The sequence below is a fragment of the Branchiostoma belcheri genome, unplaced genomic scaffold (genome assembly GCF_001625305.1).
Source record: "Branchiostoma belcheri isolate BF01 breed outbred unplaced genomic scaffold, Haploidv18h27 scaffold27, whole genome shotgun sequence".
NCBI classification, from domain to species: domain Eukaryota; kingdom Metazoa; phylum Chordata; class Leptocardii; order Amphioxiformes; family Branchiostomatidae; genus Branchiostoma; species Branchiostoma belcheri.
Genome location: NW_017803876.1, coordinates 2,936,319 through 2,956,427, shown reverse-complemented (window position 1 = coordinate 2,956,427; position 20,109 = coordinate 2,936,319). Strand labels below are relative to the sequence as shown.

At 40.4% G+C, this 20,109-nt stretch overlaps 1 pseudogene; it reads left to right on the top strand.

The window, feature by feature from the left end:
- Positions 1-96: 96 nt before the first annotated feature.
- LOC109472273 lies at positions 97-20,079 on the top strand (annotated as a pseudogene).
- Positions 20,080-20,109: the final 30 nt, after the last annotated feature.

Genomic DNA, 20,109 nt, shown 5'->3' with positions numbered 1-20,109 from the left:
CCCAGATGGTACCAATCATGTGTATCTTATCATGGTCAAAACCAAACTGGCTGTGTCATCTTCCCTATGTCACCTACACAGTGGTTTCGTCCAATGACCTCTAACCCAAACGATGTTGAAATCAACAAGCTTAGGCAGAGACTTTAGGTTAGTTGCCAAGTCTGATTTCTGTCCACGAAATCTCTTTAATTCTGTGACGCAGACAGTTCCCCCGGCGCTGTGCAGGACCTGGGGGCTGTAGACAGTGTATGGAAAACGCGATTCCGCTGGTACCGGCCGCGGCAATGCACAGAATGACGAGTTCGAGTGAGCGGCGGTACCTCGCCGATGATGACGCCATGGACGACATAGAACTGTACGACTTCCGCCGCCGGCGAAGCAGAGGCACCGTCGTCTGGTCCAAGTGTCGTCTGGTCTGCGTCGGCATCGTCGTTCTGTTCTTCGGGGTCATTCTAGGTGCCGTCCTTGGGTACTACGAATTCAGGGACAGCGTGGCGCGAGGACAACGGCCATGGGCTAGAGAGGGGGACACAAGCATCACCCAGAGAATGATAGACGAAGTGAAGCCTGCTGAGATTGATAAACACTTAAGGTGCGTGAGCTGTCTTGCCACACTGTAATGATTTACGTAATCTGACTCAATAACTAGGTATATGTCTGCTAACCTACAAATAAACTGTAGACAGTAGGGCCCTGTTCCTAGTACAGGCCTGTAACGTTACCTGTAAAATTATTTAGGTACACACCTGACCTGAACACCTGGTGTACTGCTACCTATTGTTCTACACCGCCTATTGTTCAACACTTTTGGCTCTGCACACTTATCGTATTAAGAATGACATACATATGATCTAAATAGCCATGACTCTCCTTTATTATATAAAGCAGTGAAATATGAACTGAAAAGATAGACTGGTTTGCATCCAGCTACTAAATATACTCCTGGGGCCGTAACAACAAATTACCCAGAAATGTCATGCATGACATATTTCATGTAATTTGAAACCACATATTTCATCAGTTGTTTCTACTAGTAACTCATGTGATATCAGCTACGTTTAAAAGATACTAGCTATGATAGCTGATATCAAACCTCAATTGAATATTCGTTAATTTGAAGAACTCTTATTAGTTTTAGGAAGATTTAATATCCAATAACTACAAAATGCCTAAAGGTGGTTTACCAGTGAAGCGGAACAAACAAACAAACCTGTTGAACCCCCCACCCCCACAATAAGATAAGTCAGAAAGACTATTGATCCAAAATGTGACATTAATATAATAACCTTCTTCTTCAGGTTTCTGACCATCAGGCCCCATCTCGCAGGCAGCGCCCGTGATGAGAAGGTCCTGGTAGACTACATCCACGACAAGTGGCAGGACTACGGTCTGGATGTGGTGAAGAAAGTTCCCTACAGGGTCCTGATGTCGTACCCTGACAACACCACGGACAGTTACGTGTCCATCCTCACGCACGCTGGAGAAGAAGTGGAGAAGTCGTCCCCACGTGAGAAGCCCATCATCCCGCAGCAGAACGACTCGGACGTGACGCGACCGTTCAATGCCTACTCACCCAGTGGTGAGCCAGAGGTACAACAACATTGACTAACATTTATATCAACAAGTACTTACAAAGCCAACCCAGGACTGAGATGGTCAATAATTCATTTTTTTGAGAACGACCACAGAGGAGAACTCATTGTCACGGAGTACAGTGGGTACATCGACTACATCCCCTATAGATAGCTTAAAAACAGCACCTTGGCTTAGGTGTGATAGGTCAATCATCAGGGTGCCACCACATGCCTGCAAAGCTGTTGGTTATAACCAGATATGCAGTACAGATATTGAAAGTCACTAAAAGTAATGTAGTCTCACCTTATCATCTTTTAATTCCTTTCAGTGGCAATGAGCTACAGATTACCTCCACAAAGTTATCATTTTTATGTCCCATTTCAGGGTGACCTGGTGTATGGTAACTATGGAACAGTAAAAGACTTTGAGTACCTACAGAAGAACAACATCAACTGCAGTGGCAAAATCATCATCGTGAGATATGGGCGGATCTTCCGAGGCAGCAAGGTTGGAGCTTACTTGAGTCTGCTGACAGACATTAGCTTTGATATGTCATACTAACTTTACTTCAGACTTCAACTTTTCACTTCTTATAACTAAAACAATATGCTGACTTGGATCACGTCTTAACATTGTGCTTCTTCATTTTTTACTTTTTCACTAGAAATCATGAATGATAAAAGTGAAAAGTGACATGCCATTTTTGCTATCATGAAAGTTCATCTGTTGTTGGTAGTTACATGTTTAAAGTTAAAACTTTTGTTCCAACCCCCCCAAAAATTCTCTCACCTAGAGCTTTCGACCAGTCACTCTGGTCTTCCTTAGTAGTCTGACCCAGTGAAGCTTGTCACGTGGCTTCTTTGAAGTGTATTAAACCAACCACTACTTTAAGACACATTCTTGTTGCGCCCAAGGACAAAACCCCCAAAGAGAAGAAGTGTGGTGTCATTTACCACATCCCCTGCAGCTTGTTGTTTTTGCCGTGGCAGGCTACAACAAGGGCCCTGCCAGGAAACGTACATTGGGGAAACAGAGAAGTCTCTAAAAGCCAGGTTTCAAGAACATACACGGCCTAGCTCTGCCAGTTCAGAGGTGTCTCAACGCATCCACATAGAGTCACCCGGACATTTTGTTTCACTTGACACTGTAAGGATTTTAGACACTGAACAAGACTATTTCTTGAGAGGGGTGAAGGAAGCCATATACATCAGGGCCCATCACCCTACATTGAAAAGCGATGGGGGTCGACATCGTCTGCCAGATACCTTTGACCCAGTGTTGACGTCACACTTCAAAGAAGCCATGTGACAAGCTTCACTGGGTCAGTCTACTGAGGAAGACCAGAGTGACTGGTGGAAAGCTCCAGGTGAGAGAATTTTTTGTGTTGGAACAAAAGTTTTAACTTTAAACATGCCATTTTTGCCTTTATTTTTGCGTGCTATCTGCAGGTGGAGAATGCCGAGGCAGCCGGAGCAATAGGAGTCATCATCTACTCTGACCCACAGGACGTTGACCCTAACAACCTTCCTGCGTACCCCAAAGGTTTGTGGATGCCTGAGACTGGGTTACAACGTGGGACACTCTTCACTGGGCAGGGCGACGCACTCACACCTGGCTTCCCTTCTACAGGTGAGGGGGAGATCTGATACTATGGTGGTTAACGTCATGGACTTGATAACATACGTCATGGACTTGATAACATACCTCAGTTTCCCACTTGGCTACAACACATCAAGACTACACGTCAAGATTTCTTACTATTTCTGCTTTATTGTTACTAGGTCACAAATATTTTGGATGTTTCAATTACCAACATGTACTACATGTACCAGCAACTACATTTGTAGCAGGTGATCTGTATTTATAATGTAGACCACTAGGGGGCATACTTGTATATTGAATAACTTGTGTTCTACTGATGAATGATTGTACACCTGCCTACATGTATATCTATGTCTATTAATGTACAAACCCCTATTAATGTCTTCCATATATGTACAAGTTTATGATAAGAAGGAAGTGGTTGAAATAGCTAAATAAAATAGATGACTCACACATGCTACTTGCAAGTAGTGATATCCCTTAGTACATCTCTAAAATCCGAGAGACAGAGTTTTCTGTTCCCACCCACAGATACTGCATACAGACTGCAGCAGAAAGATGCCAAACTGCCACGTATCCCCACCACCCCCATCAGCTGGGGCGATGCTGTAAAATACCTCAGGTCGGCCAAGACTCTCCTTCATAATGATATAATGTAAATCTTGAAACTTTTCGTGGTAACCTCTCCGGTCTTCACTGTAAGTAGATTTTGGACAGGATATGCAGCCTTTCTTCCTGTATATGTGGGAGCCTCAGGCAATATTGCATTACCAATAGAAAAAGCATCCTCAATTGAGAATAACTGCTTTACATTATCAGTCCCTTAAATACATATACTTGCCATGCAGTTTCAGTCTGGTACCATTTAACAGTTTCATTTGTTGAATGGTACAAAATACTATGTGTTATGTAGTATCATCTTAGATTTGATTTTGAATGCTTGTGTGCGTATGTGTAGAAACCTTGGTGGAGCAGAGGCTCCAGAGGACTGGGTAGGAGGCCTGAACATCACCTACAGACTTGGGCCTGGCTTTACTGGGGAATATGGCAATGGGTAGGTTAAAACATGCTTTTATAGTGCTACCGGTGACATATGTATTTTGGTGTTTCAATTTGATAATCACACAACTTTTGAAAACTATTTAAGTTTGACTCACATACATGTAACATTTAATGTTTGGAGGCAGGTTTTTATATGTCAGTATGACAGACAACATCAAAACAAGCAACTCCTCTTGTTCCCTCCAGGAAGATGAAGATGCACGTGCACAATGTCTTTGAGAACAGGACCATCACCAATGTGATCGGGTATATCAATGGCAGTATAGAATCAGGTAGGTAAATTGGTACAGTAAGTATATATTATAAGCTAGGGATGTCTCAGTGTCTATTCAAATATCAAATCTTTTATCTACAATCTATATGTAGGGGCAAAATCTGGAGACAGATCATTTTTCTTTGATTTTGTTTTCTGATTCATAGTGAAATGTGGTGTGGTCTTTCAGCAGAGTCAAATACTGAGGCAAATTTGTACAGTGATGTACACCTTACAGGGTTCAAAATACCCACTCTCACACAAGTTATGTTTTCTGTGCAAGACTTATTGGAGGAATCAGGTTGCCCTGTGCCTTCTAAAATAAACAGCTGATGTGTTGACAGCAACCTGAAATATTGATGTAAACCTAGCTTTTGACTGAGGAGACACAGGCACATGCACATACACATGCATTCCTCTAGGTGGCGCTCCTGCACATAGTTGGGTCACACAGTTAGGCAAAAACAATTTTGTCATTGAAAATACCTACAGTTCACCTTTATTACCTGGCTGCCAGAAAGTGATACACAATCTATGGATTATGTAAAACTCCATTTCAAGGGGCAGAAGTGTAGAGCCATCAGTGAAAAGTCATGAGGAGAATGTGACGTTATCTCAGCCCGTGATCAGTTTTGATTCCTTTGGTGTGTGCTCGAGTAGAGCTCACCAGACAGCGACTGATTCGGTTGTATGTGGAACTGATGGTTTGATCGTGCAAGTGAGAGGAAAAGCGGGGTGCACAGAGAGCAAGTGCCTCCATCCAATAAAAATTATAATTAGACAAGATGTAGATATGATTTTCTTCTACTAACACAATGTATAGATAGATATGATTAACTTAGGTTCAAATCATACTCCATATGCAAAATGCTAGAGCATGACAGAACTGAACATTACCCTATCTGTAGGGGTGGAGACATTAACAAATCATGGAGCTTCTATTTGACATGTATTGCATTGATTATAACAAGAAAGCAATTCCTTTCCAATCATAAGTATGTATTATGGGACTTTGAGATACGTAAGACTTTAGTGGAGTTGACACTGAAAGTGATATATTCATCTCTTTCAGCATATGAGAGTACAATGTATATCAGTTGCGGTTGTGTTTCTTAAAGTTCTATGACCATCAAAAGTCAACTTCATGCTCTAACTAAACTTTGTCTTGTGGAATCAATCTTTCATAGATCAGGATAACCTGAATACTGGACATACCCTTTTCCTAACGAATGTCAAAATTTACTAGTAGTCATGATTGAATAAGAAAATGTTGGAAAGTTTTTAGGTGTTTGTGGAGTGAAAATGTGTAAGGAAAAGAATGATAAAAGGACATGTAAACAATGAGAGAACCAAGTTGTAAGATCCCATTTGCTGCTTACTGGAAACCAATGCTGTGTATTGATTTGTTGTTCAACTTTCCAGACCGCTATGTGCTGCTGGGTAACCACCGTGATGCCTGGGTGTTTGGTGCCATCGACCCCAACAGTGGGACAGCCTCCCTGCTAGAACTGACTAGGGTTTATGGAAAACTTCTACAGGAAGGTAGGGCACATCTGTTTCTTGTTTTTACACCAGCCATAACTTTTTTACTCAATACCTATTGAACAAAAAAGGACATAAAGTTATTACAACCAAGCTACTCATCACAACATAGCTTATCATGACCAGAAGTGGGAATAAAATCAATTTTAAAGTTCTTTATTCTGCTAAAAGAGAAGCTGCAAGTCAGTGCCACAGGTGCAGTGTTTTTATATGTAATTGTGTTATCATACTGTTAATAAAGATCAAACCTGAAAAAGATATTTTTGGTTAGGTTGAAAATGTCAAGTAGGCATTTCTGTAAAAGATTTCTTTGTGCTAAAAGCTTCTGTTGCAGGCAGATATTCTTGGCATGCACTAAAGTAAGCGTTTTCATGGTTATTTCATTTCTTTTAGTGGAACCAGTTGTGATAACCTCATCAGAATGTCAAGTGTGCATTAGCTACTTTAGTAAAGCTGACTTGTGTAACAGCTGCACATTAGTAGATGTTGCCCCAAGGAAACTTGAATGTTGGATCCATTAAACCCTCTGGGAGTCTGTTTGCCACAGGCAGAACATGGGAATCAGGAATTTTTCTGTGACTACATCATGTGAGAAAACCTTGTGTGGTAGGCTAGATAAAGCCTCCAAACAGAAACCATGTGGCTCCTGTTTTGTCACTGAAGGATGATCAGGAATAGGGGCTGTCTTGGTGGTGATCAGAAATTGCTTTGCCTGTTCAATCCCGTGCCAACAAAACTGATTACAGCTCCTGGATGAGAAATGTAATAGATCTGTGAATTATTTGATTATTCTAGTCATCTTGTTTCAGATTGTTATCTGTACTTAGACATTACAGTTGCCAGCTGGTGTTTAGAAGTCGTAAGAAAAAAACAGTTTGATGACAGATAAGAGTATCTTTACTTAGCAGGGCCATCTGTTTTAGGGAGCTGGGGATGGGGGGTACTGAAGGCTAAGAATAGTAAGATGAGTAATATCTCATGACTGATGAGGATAACTTGTAGGCTTCTCTACCAGGTGGCTTCAGAACACATGTACAAGAGTTATTTGGATCCTGTCCTTGGTGCTGAAATCATTGTTAGCTTCAATACTTAAAGTCATTTTCTTCACTTAATTTGAGGAAATAATTTTCACAGCCAGATGCCTTATATCTTGATATGTAGAGTGTATTAGAGATGATTTGTGTTATCATAACTGCTTTCTTAGAGACTCCCTCCTATGGTTAAATCTTGAGAAAATCCGTACTATGAAAATCAAGAATTCCTTTTATTAGCTTGTAGAAAGTAACCATGAATAGGAGAATTTAGAGTCAAGTGTAGAATCTGACTAGCTCAATTTCAGGAATGGTGTTTTTATATATAGAATGTGTCTCAAAATAAGTTTGTTATTATGCCAACATTTAATCTTTGATACAATGAATAAAGCTTTCAATCTGAAAGGGTACAATATTTTGAGAAGTTTTTGTGAATTGTTTTACAAAGCTCCCCCCAGGTTAGCATGACATGTAAATCAAGATGCTGTAACAATTCCTTGTGCAGTGACCTACATACCTGATATTAGTAAATAAATCTGTCACTTTTTGCACATTTCCTCTGGCAGCTTTGTGAGCAAATTATGTGCAGACTTAATTTGTTTGTTTAACTGTATTGGTTTTTGTAGATGAACCTGGGTTACCCATGTGTTCAAAGTTTGTGACTGCTCTGTTGTGTAGCCAGTAGGGACACAGATATTTGAACAACCGTGAATTCAGAACAACCCTGTGTGAAAGTATGGTATCATTTCTTGATTGCTGGCCATAATATTACATTAGAGCAAAGTACCTTGTTGAACTTAGTATCTAAATGGCAATTGATGTAGGAGAAAAATGCAAAATGTACATGATTCAAAGAAAACATCTTCTTATTGACATAGTGTAATTTCCTGACTAATTTCTGAGTTCAGTAGAACATGTAACATACAAAGACAGGTCTTGTTTATAAATTTGATAAAGTCTTGGTGCCAACATTGGTAATGTCATCACTAGCTGACTAACATGATTATTAAATTTTAATGTGGTGATGAGAAACAATTAGTTCAACATTCTAACATGAATAAGAAAATTGAGTATGATATGATTAGGTAAATTTTCACATGAAAGCCATCTAGACTAAGTGCCTAACATCATTAGATGCTAACATGTAAATAAGGGTGTAGTCTACATGGCTCCTCTTCACTTAAGTGTTGAGATTGCCTATGAATATTAGTATATTAATCAAATCCTTAATTAGGACCAAATTTTTATGTGCATATATTGTATCTAAGATATAGGTTTTCCTACCATGTGGTTTCAGTACACAGAACAAGGTAATTACATGGGCCTGTCCTCGGTGCTGAAATCCTTGTTTTGTTCTTTGTTAGTCTTTATTAGCTTCTTGGTTCTTCTTCTTGAATGAGTCTGGAAGCATAATGCTTGTGAGAAAGTGTCATACTTTTTGGACTGCTGATGGTGCAATGTGGCTTTGCTCCAGCTTACTTTTACATAGCCAAGCACACTGGGTAACCCCTACACCTCAAGATAAGTGTGTTGGGCACGTAGCTGAAGTTAGGTTAAGTTTGATATAGGCAGATTCCTAATGTTTTGTTTGCCACTCGTAAATCCTTATGGGTATTAGATTACTTGGATCCTGTCCTCGGTGCTGAAATGCTTGTTTGCTTCAATATTTTAGTCTTGTCTCTTGTGTAACTTTACTTCAGGAAAGTTGAAGTTTGCTATATGCAGATTCCTTATGTTTGTTTAACAGTTAGAGTACTGACTAGTCTATGGTGGCAGAAATGGTCTTTGTCTTCACCATTTCAATGAAGATTGGAGTGGAAAGTTACGTCATTGGGTGTGTTGTTTTCCTTTTGCTAAGATTAAAAAGTCAGATCTGAGAGCCAGTTAATTGACTTGGAAGGGTCCCGTTGGTGGTCACTTTTCCCAGGTGCAATAGTTTCTCCTACCTGTCCTCATGTTATTACAAGTCTAGAGTAATGTTCCCCTTACTAAAGAGTGCAATGGACAGAAGTAGTATCAATGTTGTCTTATTTTGCTTGATGTGATTTGTAGTTGCAAGCCCCTCAAAGAGCAACAACTTCTGAAGATCATAAACCTACGTAATGGAGTGCAGATGAAATAAGGTAAAACCTTTCATCCTTTAAGAGTGAGAAAGTAAAGCCAGTTTGCCTGACCTGGTGCCATAAAGTGCACTCTGCAATTAAGTGACATCCTGGAGCAAGTCCCGATAAGTCACAAAGTGCAGGGACTGATCAAGTATCCTTACCGTCATGGCTTCAAACCGAAACATGGAAAATGCATCTCAAACCAAATGGGACCTAAAAGTGCCTCCTCATTCAGTGGTCCTTTGCACTTCCATATTGGTTTGATCAGAGATAGGTGTTGTGGCTTGGGACCTATGCTACCTTAGATCAAGCCTTCGAGTGTGACAGCTTCTGCCGGATACAGAAATGTCTTCCAAGAGCTTGCCTCCCAGTGATTGAAGATGATTCAATGATCTCTGTACCTTTCCATGTCGCAAACCCACAAGCCCCCAGCTTAGTGCCACACAATGAGGAAAATCCTCTTATTTAAGCCAAAATCACGATCAATCCAATGAAAATCTGCTCAGCCAGCGTCATGCAATATTGAGCAGTGTTGGGCAGACATGGGAAGGAATCCGTGATACCAGCTCTACTTTTGACAAACTTAAGTACAGGTAATTGATGGCCAAGGTTGGTGGATCCATATGATGGCGGCTTTTCCCCATACTAATAGATCTTCTGCAGTTTCAAGCAAACTGCACTGCACGCAGTAATGGGGATCAGATACGACAAATGAGGGGATCCCATGCTTTCAGGATGTAAAATTGCCAACACATAGGCACACTTTATCAATGGATTGTCACTGTTAGTATTTATAGCACTATTATATTTTCGGGCTTTGTGTGTTCCCATTGTACCCATTATTCATTGTTCCGCAGCCATGAAACATGTGACTTTGTGGAAGAACATTTCACCTTCCAACTACATTTAGTTTGGTGAAGTGTAGTATACAATTCAAAATGTGTCTAACTGTATTGCTGTATGTGCCATTACATATATAGTACCATTCCTGCCTTTTTCTCTGTGAATATGGCACACATTGTAGAGGATTGTATGTATTTGTACTTGTAATAAGACATACATGTTGTCGCACTGAAAACTTTCCTCTCCATTTCAGTCTAGTCCTGTTGTCTTTCCTGAGTAATCTTGTGGGAACAGACAATGTCTCGGATCCATCAGTTTGCATCTAAGGATTTCTTGAGATTGAGGTCAAGGATTTCAATTCCATGGTGGTGCTCAGAACATCAGTCATTCTGAAGCCTTTATAGTTCTAATCTATGATCTGAAATGTGTTCCAACTTATCTGTAGCAGTCATATTCAACTATAGAAACCAAATCAGGAAGTCTATATGCGTGTGCATACATATGGTACAATAAAATGCAACATTGCAATGAATTTACTCTGACCTCAATAGCAACAACAAGATAACAAAGATTGAAAGCAGGAAGCATAATTTCAAGACAGGGTTGCAGTGGCTTGGTTTAATATAATTTCAGCTAGGTACCAGTGTAATCTAGGTTATCACATCAAGTATTGAAGAGAAAACAAAGTACTCTCCTTGGATCTCCCAGCTAAGTTTTAGCTCCTTTACCCCATGGCAGATAGAGTTGAGAATTGATGTTGAGGATTGGTTCCTTGATACAAGCCTACCCTGAGTGCTTATGAGAGTTATGGCCTCCCCTTGTACTTGTGATAGTCAAGGCTGGACTGTTCTCCGGTCTGTGTGGGCACCATTGATCTTGATCGCAGGTCTGTAAGTCCCCGTAAGCCCTGTAAGCTGTGCCATTGATCCAGGAGTGCAAAGGCCAATTTGGGGCTTCCTACCCAGGAGATGGATTAGGGAGTAGGCAACAAGTGGGATTACAGATGATTAGATACATGGAAGAGGGAGGGGAGTCTTTTGTTTTTGTGTAATCTTCTTTGAGGTATAAAATCCTGGTTATTTTGCCTAACAAAATCTCTAAAATGTACAGTATCCTGTTGTTTTCTTGGAAGGTATTTTGCACCAGCATTGATCAAACAATCATTCTGAATGCAAACCTTACTTCTGACTACAAGCAGCAGCTCCTTAGTCATTCGGAATTTTATGACAGTGTTGCATGACTGACTGCCATATTGCTTCAGGCACATGGCCCACGTCAGTTTGTAATTAAGAAACAACATACAAATACATTTAACATGAAATACTGCCATACACAGTTGTGGCTAGATTATGCTGTTTGCAAATCAGACTGCCAGAAGTAACTATGTTTGATGTAGATTAGCTGTTAGAGTGGATTAGCTGTTTTATAATGCCATTGTCTGTGGTGGGGATGTGTTTGACACAGACTGATGTAGTGCTGCCAGCAGTTACTATGTATGAAGATATCTGAATGGATTAACCATTTTATAATCATGTCATTGTTGTGTTGAGGATGTGTTTGACAAAGGAATGAGCTAACTCTTCTGGCTTCAATCGTATCCAGAGCAGATGTTACAAACACATGGCTGGCACTTGCACACTTTCTCTAAGCAAACAGTTTCCATGGACTGAAGAGTTAAGGCAAGAAACAAACGCAGTCCGTATGATTTCAGGTTGGAGACCGCGGCGCACAGTTGTGTTCTGCAGCTGGGGGGCTGAGGAGTACGGACTCATCGGCTCCTCGGAGTGGACAGAGGTGAGACAGATTCATAATATTTATCTGTGTCTTACTAAATTTGTTCAGCTGACATATATGACAAAGTACGAGCAAGGTTGCCCAACTACCTTCAGACTATTAGATAAGGGATAACTCAGAAGAACACATGTGTACACAATTATTCGCCGCTAAAAATAGATACAAAATGTACATCTCAACATTTACCGCAGAATACGTTCCCTAAACATAAAATGTGTTCCCAAAACATATTGATAGTGACTGCAAATCACATACAATGTAAACTGTACAGTAGATATTTACAAAGAATTTGATAGAAATAGCCTTTTTAAAACTTGCTAGATAAGACATTAATTATTGGATATTTGCAGGTGGATACCTAAGGGTTATCATTTAAGAATTTATGTAAAGTAAAGATCATCATTTTTCCATGCCAGCAAAACAGGCCACCAGCCACTGAGCCTAATGCCAGAAAAAATGTTTCTCAATTTTTAGTTCTTTTTTTTTTTACATCAGTACATATGTCTTATGTTTGGCATCATTTGACTTTGTATACTGTATAAGATTAGTACAATGGCTTTGCAGCATACATGTAAACACACAAGCGGACCTACGGATGGTAGAGTGCTTTTTAAAAGGGTCATGGTTGAAAACATAAAGACAGCTTATGTTGTGTCTAACTGTAGGACAATATCAAGACCCTGGGACAAAAAGCTGTGGCCTACGTCAATGTTGACATTGCTGTTCAAGGTAAGGTACCTGCTGGAATAAGCATGAAAATAGTGCCATGCTTTATTACTTAGAAACCTGCCATGCTTTACCCACCTGTGTACTACAGTACACCGGATCTCTGTATCCTTGAACCAGTGTTGTCTAAAATGGGACTGGCGTAAGAACATGTTCCATATCAGAAATCTGTCTTCTTGTTGCAATTTTATGTCCATGTTGTCACACTTGTTTTGTTATTTACAATGTTGAAATGTTTGTTTTCTTATAGTAGAAAAATATGTTTCAGAACCACATTACGTAGGTAACTAATATGGTGTTCACAGATTTGCTTTTGAATTGAATACCCCAGGCCAAGCCACACCCAGGATTAAGTCCACCCCACCTCTGTATCAGGCCCTTTACAATGCCACCAAGCAGGTACGAATATGGTCATTGCTTTCAATGCAACTTTTCGCATCTCCAGGCATACACTGTTTAGTTTTACTGCACATAAAAAAAGAAACAAAGTAGTAAGTGTACATTGTATCTTTATCAGGATATTATCTTATGTTTTGTTGCATTGTGTTGTGTTATGTAATGTTATGTTTCTATCAGTGCAAAATGTTTGAGTTCTAATTGTAGATTTGACAGGGTTGTTTAAGAAAAAACATGTTCTAGGTTACTGAAGAATTTGAATTCAAAGAAATACAATGGAAAGGTATTGCCAAACAATAATCTCTTCTGCTTTCTGTTTCCTTAGACCACCGTTATGATAAATCCTCTTGTAAAGTTAGAAAGAAAGAAACACAAATTGCAAAGTGTGACTGTCTTCAGGAAAGCATTTTTTTCTGTCAACCTTGAAATCTTAGAAACGAAACTGTACTTCTAGATGCCTTTGAACAAACAGGTGGTTGGAACACCTGTTCAAAGACTTCTGCTACACTATCTTCACTAACAGTCATACATTTACATTTGTACATACATGTATACATGTGTACCTGCATTCCCCTAGGGACAGTGGATAGGTTGAGTAGTGGGACATGATAATTTGTCACATCATCCTTATTTGTGCCTCACAATTTTTGCAGGTCCAACCCAACCCTGAGGAGGTCAAGCAAGGTCGTCCGACCGTGTATGACACCTGGAAACACATGAAACCAGATGACATGTACGCTGTGTTCACTTATCTAGAATACGTCCTGTGTGTACTTTAAATCATTTTCCAACATTATGTCAAATAAAAGGAGGGGATTGTCATTCTCATTTTGCTTGTTGTTATCCCTGTTCCTTGCCTGCTGTAGGATTGAAGGTATTGGCTCAGGTAGTGACTACACCGTCCTGTTGGACAGGGTTGGTGTGACCTGTGTGGACATGAGATACGACTATGACCGGGTAAGTGTATGGTCACCAGGGCATAACTGTCTTCTTTCACAATCTGACTTTTTTTCACAGTACCAACAAGCTATAAAAGAGAAGTAGGAGCCACAAAATCTGTCTTCATGCCAGCTTTGTAAAGATGTATAGGTCTAAAACTTACAGACTGGGAGGAATCCCTATCATAAGACATGTGTTATCACATATTCAAGGTACAAATTCTTATGAGTAAAGATTTTTGACTCTTTACCACCTAGGTACTTGTATATCATTTTCCTTTGCGTCATCTTTTTTACCAGAAAAAATACCCCATCTCCACCTACGCCATGTACCACTCAGCCTACGAGACCTACGACTACGTGAAGAAATTCATCGACCCAAACTTCCTGTACCACCGGGCCCTCGTTCAGATCTGGGGGGAGCTCGCACGCAACATGGCCGACTCCCTCCTCATCCCACTCGGTGTCGAGGACTACGCAGACTTTCTGCAGAAAACCTTGGAGGAGTTTGAACAGGCTGCTAAAGACAAGCTGGATGAAAAGAACATCAGTCTAGGTAACCTGTGTTTATATGCTGTGTTTTCCATTACATCTATCCTACTGGTAAAACTCAATAAAGTTAAGTGAAAGATAAACTCGCAACAAAAGTCATTCACAATATTGGAAGGAAACTTTAGGTCTAGTCTCTAGAACCAGACATAAAGTTTATCATGCCTCTGTGGAGGAAGAAGAACTCAACCCTCAACTCTGTAGAGACTGGAAGGGTTTATCATTCACATTAATGTTGACAGATTTACTATTTGCGATGGTATCAGGGCCTCTTTTGAGTATTGCAGATAACTTCTAGATCGCAAAAGTTGGTAATAGTTGTGGTTACACCGCATGGGAGGCTCTTCTGTGCTGCCACAACTGATCTCACTTGTTAAACTATTCCCCAGAAGAAGCCGCACTGTGTAAAGTTTGATTGATAGATCCTTGCTGCTTTTCAGATGGACTAAAAGCTGCTGTGCAGAAGTTCTCCCAGGCAGCCACACACCTGGAGCAGCAGAGACGTGTCATTGATAGAAACAAGTGAGGACTGTTCATACACGATCTGGTCTTTGTCACTGAAACATTGATGTACGCACCAGGCAGGAGAGAAGGGAGTGTTTAAAGGACACTCTGCTGCTGTTCTCTTCCTGCTATATATCACTTTTTAAAGTCTTGTAGTGTCAAGGGAATGAAGCAGAATATAATGGCCAGTCTCCTAGTATGAGGTAAAATTTGATACTATTCAATGATGTCTTCATCTAGTGTGCAGTTTACTTACCTTTTTCTTATTACTTCTTATTAAAATAGGTCAAGAATGAATGTTAGCAAAGCTCACAAATGCGTCTTGTCAATTTGTACTGCAAAGCAGAAGAACTTAAGAGTATATTTTTGTTTGACATGTACACCCTTCCTTCCCAAAAATAGAACTTTCACCGTCACCAACTCTAGGTAAACCAGAAACTGCTGGGAATGTTGACCCCTTCACCTGCTTTTTGTTTTGCCCAGCCCGTTTGCGGTGCGGAAGATGAATGACAAGGTCATGTATCTGGAGCGAGCCTTCATTGAGCCAGAGGGCTTGCCCGGCCGTCCTCTAGCCAGGTAACCTTGGCTCCCTGAGCCACTGTGTCTCCGTTACTCCATCAGGGGTCATCTAAAGGATCCTGTCTCTGTTCATAGGCCAGGCTGTCCCTTTTACCTCTTAACCTTCTTCCTGCTGCCTAACCCTGTTACTAGTCAGTGTTATTGATAAAGGCCTGCCTTAGTAGGGAGAAGGTTAAGACTAGCCTCACTCTGTCATGGTTCTGTACAATACATTTTATCCACTCTGTATGTGGCAACACTCCAGAGACAAAATATTTGACATTTCAAGATCTGATGGATGAATGGCGAAAAAATTGTGGTCTGATTTTTTTAAATCACTTGATATTTTGACACAAAGTAATGTCTGAAATAAAGTTGTAATTTAAATTGTTACAAATGAAGCTGCTTGAATCATACAACCTGACCTGTATTTGTAATTGTTTCATTGTGAGGAAGAATTTTATTCATATTTAGAACAGTAATGTAGCAGTGAATAACAGGTCTGTCCTTGGTGCTGAAACAAAGGTTTTCTTTCCAATGGCTTGGTCATCCAAGTTTCCAAATCTATTTGGGGCAGTTAAGGCACAAAATGTGAGAAATAGAATACAAAAATGTGAACAGTCGTCTTGTTATCAGTAAGTTCCTTTCTTGAGAAGGAAAATGTATAAACCATGAGTCAGTCGTGACTCTAACGACCTCTATATATTGAGCAATTAGTCAGCACTCAGAGGCAGATTTCTCAGTAACCTGCATTGATGTACGTGTATTTCTTCTGCATGTGGTATTTTACAGCCACCACTCCACTCCACTTTACTGTGTCGTTTTCCCTTTAATGTGACACACACCACCGGTGGAGCACTTCCTCGTACAATGTTTCCCGTCCAATAAAAAAATGTTCCCCTTCACGCTGACGCAGAGGCTACAAATTGTGCAGCTTGAAAATGGCAGATGTCTAAAGATAAAGTTTTCTTGTTGCCTTCAAACTGAAAGTTTTCCGCCACACACTAATGCACAGGAGTGGGTCTTGCCTGTTTCTCAGGTGGCCTGTGTGTGCCTGACTAAGTGGTGCCTGCCATCCTCCCTTGGTAATATCCGTACATTAACCCTTGATTGGGAGCACTAAAGTGCTTCTTTGCAGGGCTAACAATGCTCCTTATTAATGTTGGGCAAGATTACAGTCCTAAAGCTGAACGTTATGTTGCTCCTAAGTGCCTGATTTTTCCTGGTAATCAGCCTTCCCATAGACCCATTGGTGATGACACAGGGTCCTCGGGGACCTGTCAGTAGGACGGATTCAATGGCTGAGGTTCTTCATGTATTCTCTCAGTACGAGGGACAAGGAGCGGCAATTTCCAGGGAGATCCCTTCTAATGAACGATCATGACTTTACCACCTAATCTTCTTGAAAGGAAGATATCCGGAAATCAGGCCCTTTTTTCCTTAATTGTTGTTCAAGTGAAGCATAAGGACTGTTTTGTTTATAGCCCATGGCCTCCAGATACATCAAAGGGACGTACACGGGAAGCAGTTAGAGCCATACTTTTATGACCAAGTTTGAATTAAGTGCTTGTGCTTGAATGGGTCGGCCTGGGGGAATATACTTAGGATTCTTATTGTCCCCCTGCTTATGATGAAGGTGATGAACATAGGGAGAATCTGTCACAGGTTGTAGAGGAGCCGAGGAGGAAAATAAGTGAGCAGTAAAAGTTATATGCCAGGCGCCATTCCCTTTTTAAGAGCTGGGATGTTATCATCAACAGGCTGAAGCAGTTATGTTTTATTCATTAAGATGTTGGCTTGTGAAATAAGTGTCACCTGCTCCATGGCATAAAAAATGCCAGTATACATGCATGTCTGCTGCATAAAATACTTTTTACTTGCTGTGGTATACATTTTGTATGAAAGTTTTCTGAATGCCAGAAGTTAATTGCTTAATCTGTAATGTACAGGTGAACTGATGTATGTGCCATGTATGTATGTACCAGTTTCAGTGACTGTCCTACTGTATACACTAATTTTTAAACTGAGACTGGTATTATGTAGGCAAAAAAATCCTAAACACTTGGTGGAAAGGAAAGTATAAAAGCAAAAAGTTCCCAACTATGAACTTCATTCAGAGCTGGGAGGTATGGTACACCTGTCATCATTAGGTCATTGCACTGAACTAGAATGTCATTTAGTGTTAGTAATCCTGTAGTTAGCAACCCTTGTCTCAGATCTAAGAGGTTGGGAGTTCAAATCCAGTCTGTTGTTGTTCACACGACATGCATGCTACTGGAAAGGGTTGCAGTCCTTAGAACGGGACATTAAGCCAAGGCCTACTGTACATTGTACTTGTTAAAGCAGCTAACAGAGTTTCCTGGTACAATGAGACTGTAAATGCTGCATATTAGGTTTGTTCTTTCTGTCACAACTAGTGGAAGAGTTGCTCGTCAGTGAGCTAAACTGGTTTGAGATCCCTTTACATGTATTTCTAACATGAGTTTCATTTTTCTGTTGCAGGCATCTAGTTGTTGCTCCCAGTCTGCACGACGTCTATGCAAGTTCCTCGTTCCCCGGCCTGCAGGATGCCCTGTTTGCAGTAGATCACAGTGAAGATCCAGACACTGCATGGGAGACCTTCAAGAGACAGCTGGCAATCCTGACCTTCACTATAGACGCTGCAGCAAGAACACTTCAGGAAGACGTGGAATAATTATCATGGCTGTCAGCAGTAAACTGACCTCTTGCCAAAAGTACTTTGTGCAAATATGGCCCAGATTAGACATAGATTATGCAAAGTAGGGCTTGGTTTGCATAATTAATAAGAAAATGCAATATTAGTCTTCTGTGTTAGGGCAGGACTTTCATACTAGGGACATATGTAATTTGGTTGGGAAAAAAACATCAAGGAATATGGATTAGTATCTTATTTGCATATTTAATTACAAAATGCCCATATCCTGTTTGTGGTGAATAATGGGAATTTCATATAAGTGACTTAAGCCAATTAGGTTGAGGTTAACATCATCATACATATATAATTATAGGTGATTAATAGGTGACTGGCAAATGAGGAGTTTTTATACAAAGCAAGCCTATAGGATCATTTTTTTTACAAATGACAGGATTCTTTTTACACATATCAGGTTTTACTGTGTTTTGTTATGTTGCTTTGACTACCAATATTCATGAAAATGTCATCTGTGTATACTGTTATAGTCTTGAAGCAGTATAAGAACATGTAGATCTCTGCCGCAACATCTTGTATATATGTTGACATATGTCAGAAACATTAATTTTATTTTGTCACATAGCTTTTTGTACTACAAAATTTTTTTTAAGAGTTCGTGGTAGAGGTACAGTTTGATAAGTGGGGTGGGTAAGGAGTGGATTAAATTTAACCATCTGGTGGGTGTCCAGGCTACTTGAGAGCTCTTGTACATTACAGATGCTGGTACTTGAACTGGGCTTCATGATGCTGCTATCATTTCAGTCAACACAGTAGCTGAGAAACAGTACCCGTAGTAAGACATGTGAAATGTTTAGTGAAGTGTGTTTTTATGGGTATGTTTTTTGCTGATTGAAGTAATATTATTGAAGTAATGTTGGTAAATTTATTTGTAGGAGAAAACTGACTTGTCAACCTCACAGCTCCTAACATGGGTTCAGTTGGAACAATTGTAAAAGGTTACTGTACAATCCATAGCCTGCTCGAAGTAATGCACTTTAATATAAGCCCCCACTTGGTGTCAATTCGTTAACCACCATGTTTGGCTGTTTTTCTCTGACGTAGTATTAGTTACTTCACAGTTTGCAGGTGGCACCTTGCCACAAAATCTTTTCTATCAAATGCTTCAGTTCCCATCCCTGCCAATAGCAAGATGTCAATTACACAGGACCAAGAACTTCGGTTCTGAAAGATGTGCTTTGAACAAGTCTGCCCCACTTCTAAACGGTGTCACCTTATCACAGGTATGATGTAAAGTGTGTAAGCCCTCCACTCTTCCAACAAGGATACAGGCTGTAACAGGTTTCTGAAGGGTTGTTTCCATCTTAGTGCAGTTGTTTGGAGAGGCCCGCAGTGCCGTGAGTGTTGCCGAGATTGTTCTTGAGGTTTATGAAGCACCCCGACAAGCAGGACTTTAACGGCGCCTCACCGAGCAATCCAGGATCTGAAGTGACGGGGACATTAGTGGAACTCTGATCGCCAGTGACACTTCAGACTGTGTAGTAACCTCAAGGGGATGCTGCACAAATGGGGGATCATGCAATGAAGACTCCCTTGCTACTTGGAAAAACTTTTTAAAATGGACGTAGAAGCCCTATGGCTGATTGAGACTTCTGTGGAATGACTAATTTCGCAGCATGTGGTGCTGCAGTGGGAGTGGATACATTTCTCTTGTCAAAGTCAAGCTGCAAATGTGGCATCACCATCAAGAAATGAGATTCTGCATTGCCCTTGAGTTACCCCCAACAATGTCGTTTCCAGTGTTTACCACCATTGTTTTATGAAATGCAGTTACAGCCACCTCCCCCAAAACCTCTGGTGCTTGCAGAGGTGGAAATGGAAACATGATAAAAATTCTATTTATTTCTCTATTAAAAACAAAATCAACCATGCATCTGAGTCTTTGTAACCATGCAGAGAA